We start from the raw sequence: 7227 nt of genomic DNA on the forward strand, positions 1-7227 counted from the left end.
ACGTGGTATCAGAGCCATGGCGAATAATGGTTCGCTGTCTTTTCAGTACCCCCGTCTGACAAAAGATAATTATGAGAAATGGTGTCTACGTACGAAAGTCATCCTTGGCTCTCAGGATGTATGGGAAATCGTAGACAGAGGGTATGCAAAACCCGATAATGAGGAAGCTCTGCCCCAAAATGAAAAAGAGGTCTTGGCAAAGACAAGGAAGAAGGATCAACAAGCCCTCACGCTCATCCACCAATGTTTGGATGATGCCATGTTTGAGAAGGTGGCAGATGCTACTACCTCAAAGGAAGCTTGGGAGATTTTACAAAATTCTCTTCAAGGAGTTGACAAGGTGAAAAAGGTAAAACTTCAAACTCTAAGGGCTGATTTTGAAGTTTTAAAAATGAAAGAATCCGAATGCATCTCGGATTATTTTTCAAAAGTGAAGGCTGTTGTAAATCAACTAAGAAGATAAGGGGAGGACATAGAAGATGTCCGTGTGGTAGAAAAGATCCTTCGCACTTTAACACCTAAATTTGATTTTGTGGTGTGTGCTATTGAGGAGTCTAAAGATTTAGACTCTATGATGGTAGAGCAATTGGAAGGTTCTTTACAAGCCCACGAATAAAAGATCAAAAGGAGACAAGAAGTGCCATTAGAACAACTTCTTAAAACTCAGGCATCCTTCAAGGATTATGGAGGTGAAACAAGCTATCGAGGAAACAGACGAGGACGAGGCCGAGGTCGAGGAGGTCATGGAAGAGGAAGAAGTAATGGTAACAACTTCAACAATGAAGTTAAAATCCACCAAACATTCAGAGGTCGTGGTCGTGGACAAAGAGGAGGAAGAGGACGTGGATACTACCAAGAAAATAATGGACAAAGGTATGACAAATCAAAAATTGAATGTTATAATTGTCATAAATTTGGCCATTACTCTTGGGAATGTCGTAGCAATGTTGAAGAAAAGGCTAACCTTGTTGACGACAAGAAAGAAGAAAATGAGTCAACATTGTTGATGACACTCAAGAAAGAAGACAGAGATGATTGCAGCTTGTGGTATTTGGACAATGGAGCAAGCAATCATAAGAGATACCTCAAAGGTTCAAATCGAAGGGATATGTACGATTCTGATCTCCTGTAAAGATGGTAGTCACAAGTTAATTCAAGATGTTTATTATGTACCAAAATTAAAAAGTAATATTTTAAGTTTGGGCCAACTTCTTGAAAAGGAATATGACATCCACATGAAAAATATGCATCTTTGGCTTAGAGATTCAAGTGAAATTCTAATTGCTAAAGTGCATATGGCAAAGAATACATTGTTTTCTCTGAATCTTAAAACAATTGATGCAAAGTGTTTGAAGGCTAATGTGCAAGATGAATCATGGTGTTGGCACATGCGATTTGGGCACTTAAATTTTGAAGCACTCAAATCAATGGGAGAAAAGAACATGGTGCATGAGATACCATCAATCAACCATCCCAATCAATTGTGTGAAGCTTGTCTTCTTGGAAAGCATGCAAGGAGGAGTTTTCCAAAGGAGGCCATGTCAAGATCAACCAAGCCGCTCCAGCTTGTCCACACTGATGTGTGTGGACCAATCAATCCACCTTCTTTTGGTAAAAGAAAATACTTTCTGCTTTTCATTGATGACTTTAGTAGAAAGACTTGGGTTTATTTCTTGAATTCTTTGGGAGCATAGCCTATGCTCATGTGCCACATCAAGGGAGAGCAAAGCTTGACGATCGAAGTGTTAAGCATGTGTTTGTTGGCTATGATACGAGTTCAAAAGGCTACAAGCTATACAACCCAAGCAGCGGCAAGGTGGTGGTAAGTCGTGATGTTGAATTTGATGAAGAATTGGCATGGAATTGGGAAGCTGAGGAAGAAACTTCATATGATTTTCTTCCATACTTTGGTGATGAAGAAGAACCAGAGACCGTGGAACCTGTGCAGGACACAACTCCACCTCCTTCTCCAACAAATGTTGCATCTCCCTCTTCTCAAGAAGGTTCAAATGAACAGCCACAAAGGACAAGGAGCATTCAAGAGCTCTATGAGGACACAGAAGAAGTTACTAATTTTGATTTTTTATGTTGTCTCTTTGCTGACAGTGAACCAATGAACTTTGATGAAGCTGTTACAAACAATAGGTGGAGACAAGCCATGGAGGAGGAGATTAAGTCAATAGAGAAGAACAACACTTTGGAGTGAAATGGGTATACAAGACAAAGAAGAATGCTGATAGAGATGAGGAGAGATACAAGGCACGACTTGTGGCTAAAGGGTACAAGCAAAGGCAAGGCATTGACTATGAAGAAGTCTATGCACCTGTTGCCCGCATGGAGACGATTCGTTTGCTGATCTCTTTGGCGGCGCAAATGAAGTGGAAGATTCATCAACTAGATGTCAAGTCAGCCTTCTTGAATGGTTATCTTGAAGAAGAAGTCTATGTTGAACAACCATTGGGCTTCAAGGTCAAAAACCATTAAGATAAAGTGTTGCGGTTGAAGAAAGCTTTATATGGATTAAAGCAAGCCCCGCGAGCATGGAATAGTTGTATCGACAAATATTTTCAAGACAATGGGTTTACTCGTTGTCTCCATGAATATGCTCTTTACCTTAAAGTTCATACTAATGGAGATATCTTACTTGTTTGTTTTTATGTTGATGATCTTATTTTCACGGGTAATAACCCAAGTTTGTTTGAAGCTTTCAAGAAAGATATGTCCCGTGAGTTCGAGATGACAGACGTAGGGCCCATGTCATATTACCTGGGCCTAGAAGTGAAATAGATGGAGGATGAAATTTTTATCTCTCAAGAAAGCTATACAAAGGAGATATTGAAGAAGTTCAACATGCTCGATTGCAACCCCGTGAACACACCGATGGAAAATGGGACAAAATTGTCTAAGTTTGATGAAGGAGAAAAAGTGGATCCCACATTCTTCAAAAGTCTTGTGGGAAGTTTGAGGTACTTGACTTGTACCAGACCAGATATACTTTTTGCAGTTGGAGTAGTAAGTCGCTTCATGGAAGCTCCTACCTCTACTCACTTGAAGGTCACTAGAAGAATTCTTCGTTACCTAAAAGGTACGATCGATTTTGGGTTATTTTATTCTTCTTTTAATGATTTCAACCTTGTGGGTTGCTGTGATAGTGATTATAAGGGAGATATTGATGATAGAAAAAGTACAACTGGTTTTGTATTTTTCTTGGGTGATTGTGTTATTTCTTGGAGTTTAAAGAAACAGTCCATTGTTACTCTCTCGACTTGTGAAGCCGAATATATAGCAGCAACATCATGTACTTGTCATGCTACTTGGCTAAGAAGATTATTGAAGGAGCTCAATTTGCCACAAATGGAAGCTACAGAGATTTGTATTGATAACAAATCAGCGCATGCACTTGCAAATAATCCAGTGTATCATGATCGAAGCAAGCATATAGATACAAGGTATCACTTCATTAGAGAATGCATTGCGAAGAAGGAAGTCGAGCTCAAATATGTGAAGTCTCATGATCAAGTTGCAGATATCTTCACAAAGCCTCTCAAGTTTGAAGATTTTCAAAGATTGAGATCAAGACTTGGAATGAAGAAGAAAAATCAAAATTAAGGGAGAGATTTGTAGGACCCATGAAAAGGAAACAAAGAAAAAGATGACAAAAAAAGGGTCAAATTAGGTGGCTAAACAAAGTTTTTAATTCAGGCGGATGGAAAAAAGTTGCTTCAATTAGGCGGACTGAAAAAGTTGCCAAAAGTCACAAAACGTGTTTTGACAATGGCAATCCAATTCTCTATAAATAGAATGCTTCACTTCTCTGTTATATACACCAAAAAATAAAGAGAGAAGCAACATATAGTTAGTGAGGGTAATCCACAGATTATTATCTGTGAGATAATTAGTAGGACCCATGAAAAGGAAACAAAGAAAAAGATGACAAAAAAAAGGGTCAAATTAGGTGGCTAAACAAAGTTTTCAATTCAGGCGGATGGAAAAAAGTTGCTTCAATTTAGGCGGATTGAAAAAGTTGCCAAAAGTCACAAAACGTGTTTTGACAATGGCAATCCAATTCTCTATAAATAGAATGTTTCACTTCTCTGTTATATACACCAAAAAATAAAGAGAGAAGCAACATATAGTTAGTGAGGGTAATCCACAGATTATTGTATGTGAGATAATTAGTGAGTGGTAGTAATATTGTAGTGAAGTGTGTTAAATAAAGAGTGTTATTTCTTTCAAAGTTGTAGTAGTTTCTTGACACTACTAAGTTGCAATATTATAGTGATAATATTGCTCCACTCGGGTATTGTATTTTACCCCGCTAAAATATTTGGTGTCATTATTTGCTGTGGATATTATTCCTGGGCGAGATTATTTATTTTATCCCAACAATTAACCCATAATAAGATATGATATCTGTACTTTACTTGAGTACTCAACACAAATTTCTGGTAATAATAAGGTTAAGACTCAGTTTAATGGAAATAGACTCAAGGACATGTAAATAGCCTTCTGTTCTCCTCTATATGGAAACATTCCCAATTCCAATTTGTAAAATTGATCCTACACAATGACTTGGCACAAGGGACTAAACAAGTCAGATATTGCAGTAAATTTTATTTCTAACTGTAGTGTTGTAGAATTCAAACTCTCAATTATCCTGTGTTGACAATTACCTGTTGTTATCAATTTGATTTCTAAAGATCCTGTGTTTTCTATATTTCTCTGTTACTCGATCTTCTCTGTTTAGTTTGCATTTTAACATATGGTAGCCTAGATGCTATTGTGCTTACTGTACTTTGTGGCTTGTATTTAGCTGCATTTTAAGTCATTGCTCCTCTATCCAATCATCTGTATCTTAATATGATCTCAGGAGCCGAGAATATCTAGTTCTTGTACAAGAAGAATCTGTTATATACTTAATGTTATTACTTCATGATATCAAATCTAAAGTAGGAGTTGGTGTAATTCCTAATGAGCTTGGAAATTGCAAAGCTCTTACAGTTATTGATTTATCTGAGAATCTTTTAACAGGTAGCATTCCTACTAGTTTGGGTGGCATTTTAGGTTTTGAGGAGTTGCAGTTGAGTGTCAATCAGTTATAAGGTATTATACCTCCTGAAAGTTATGTACTTGTGCTGTTGGGGTCCTAACTAATCTCTTTTTTCCGAGAAACATAATTGTTAGAAACATTACAAAAATGTTTTGGCATATAAAAAAAATTATGGGTTTATAATTTAACTTTGTTTTAAGATTATGGGTTTGCTGATTTGTTTGGTTGTTGTTAGGTGCTTTGATCGTGAGGTGACCTAGAACTGAAAAGTATTCCCGCATTTTACTGGTGGACGACCTAGAACTGAAAAGTATTCCCGCATTTTACTGGTGGGCGACCTAGAACTGAAAAGTATTCCCGCATTTTACTGGTGGGCGACCTAGAGCTGAAAAGTATTCCCGCATTTTACTGGTGGGCGACCTAGAGCTGAAAAGTATTCCCGCATTTTACTGGTGGGCGACCTAGAGCTGAAAAGTATTCCCGCATTTTACTGGTGGGCGACCTAGAACTGAAAGTATTCCCGCATTTTACTGGTGGGCGACCTAGAACTGAAATGTATTCCCGCATTTTACTGGTGGGCGACCTAGAGCTGAAATGTATTCCCGCATTTTACTGGTGGGCGACCTAGAACTGAAAAGTATTCCCGCATTTTACTGGTGGGCGACCTAGAGCTGAAAAGTATTCCCGTATTTTACTGGTGGGTGACCTAGAGCTGAAAAGTATTCCCGCATTTTACTGGTGGGCGACCTAGAGCTGAAAAGTATTCCCGCATTTTACTGGTGGGCGACCTAGAGCTGAAAAGTATTCCCGCATTTTACTGGTGGGTGACCTAGAGCTGAAAAGTATTCCCGCATTTTACTGGTGGGCGACCTAGAGCTGAAAAGTATTCCCGCATTTTACTGGTGGGCGACCTAGAGCTGAAAAGTATTCCCGCATTTTACTGGTGGGCGACCTAGAGCTGAAAAGTATTCCCGCATTTTACTGGTGGGCGACCTAGAGCTGAAAAGTATTCCCGCATTTTACTGGTGGGTGACCTAGAGCTGAAAAGTATTCCCGCATTTTACTGGTGGGCGACCTAGAGCTGAAAAGTATTCCCGCATTTTACTGGTGGGCGACCTAGAGCTGAAAAGTATTCCCGCATTTTACTGGTGGGCGACCTAGAACTGAAAGTATTCCCGCATTTTACTGGTGGGCGACCTAGAGCTGAAAAGTATTCCCGCATTTTACTGGTGGGCGACCTAGAACTGAAAGTATTCCCGCATTTTACTGGTGGGCGACCTAGAGCTGAAAAGTATTCCCGCATTTTACTGGTGGGCGACCTAGAGCTGAAAATTATTCCCGCATTTTACTGGTGGGCGACCTAGAGCTGAAAAGTATTCCCGCATTTTACTGGTGGGCGACCTAGAGCTGAAAAGTATTCCCGCATTTTACTGGTGGGCGACCTACAGCTGAAATGTATTCCCGCATTTTACTGGTGGGCGACCTAGAGCTGAAAAGTATTCCCGCATTTTACTGGTGGGCGACCTAGAGCTGAAAATTATTCCCGCATTTTACTGGTGGGTGACCTAGAGCTGAAAAGTATTCCCGCATTTTACTGGTGGGCGACCTAGAGCTGAAAAGTATTCCCGCATTTTACTGGTGGGCGACCTACAGCTGAAATGTATTCCCGCATTTTACTGGTGGGCGACCTAGAGCTGAAAAGTATTCCCGCATTTTACTGGTGGGCGACCTAGAGCTGAAAATTATTCCCGCATTTTACTGGTGGGTGACCTAGAGCTGAAAAGTATTCCCGCATTTTACTGGTGGGCGACCTAGAGCTGAAAAGTATTCCCGCATTTTACTGGGGGGCGACCTAGAGCTGAAAAGTATTCCCGCATTTTACTGGTGGGCGACCTAGAACTGAAATAAATTCCCGCATTTTACTGGTGGGCGATCTACAGCTGAAATGTATTCCCGCATTTTACTGGTGGGCGACCTAGAACTGAAAAGTATTCCCGCATTTTACTGGTGGGCGACCTAGAGCTGAAAAGTATTCCCGCATTTTACTGGTGGGCGACCTAGAGCTGAAAAGTATTCCCGCATTTTACTAGTGGGCGACCTAGAGCTGAAAAGTATTCCCGCATTTTACTGGTGGGCGACCTAGAGCTGAAAAGTATTCCCGCATTTTACTGGTGGGC

General features: G+C 40.0%; 1 long non-coding RNA gene across 1 annotated transcript; it reads left to right on the forward strand.

Moving 5' to 3' along the window:
* The first annotated feature begins 3823 nt into the window (after window positions 1-3823).
* Window positions 3824-5371, forward strand: LOC142179319 (uncharacterized). Its single transcript, XR_012707353.1, has 3 exons — window positions 3824-4300; window positions 5032-5103; window positions 5286-5371. It is a non-coding gene; the product is annotated as an uncharacterized LOC142179319 (long non-coding RNA).
* The last annotated feature ends 1856 nt before the right edge of the window (window positions 5372-7227 follow it).

Source organism: Nicotiana tabacum, unplaced genomic scaffold (assembly GCF_000715075.1).
Source record: "Nicotiana tabacum cultivar K326 unplaced genomic scaffold, ASM71507v2 Un00645, whole genome shotgun sequence".
Taxonomy (NCBI): Eukaryota; Viridiplantae; Streptophyta; class Magnoliopsida; order Solanales; family Solanaceae; genus Nicotiana; species Nicotiana tabacum.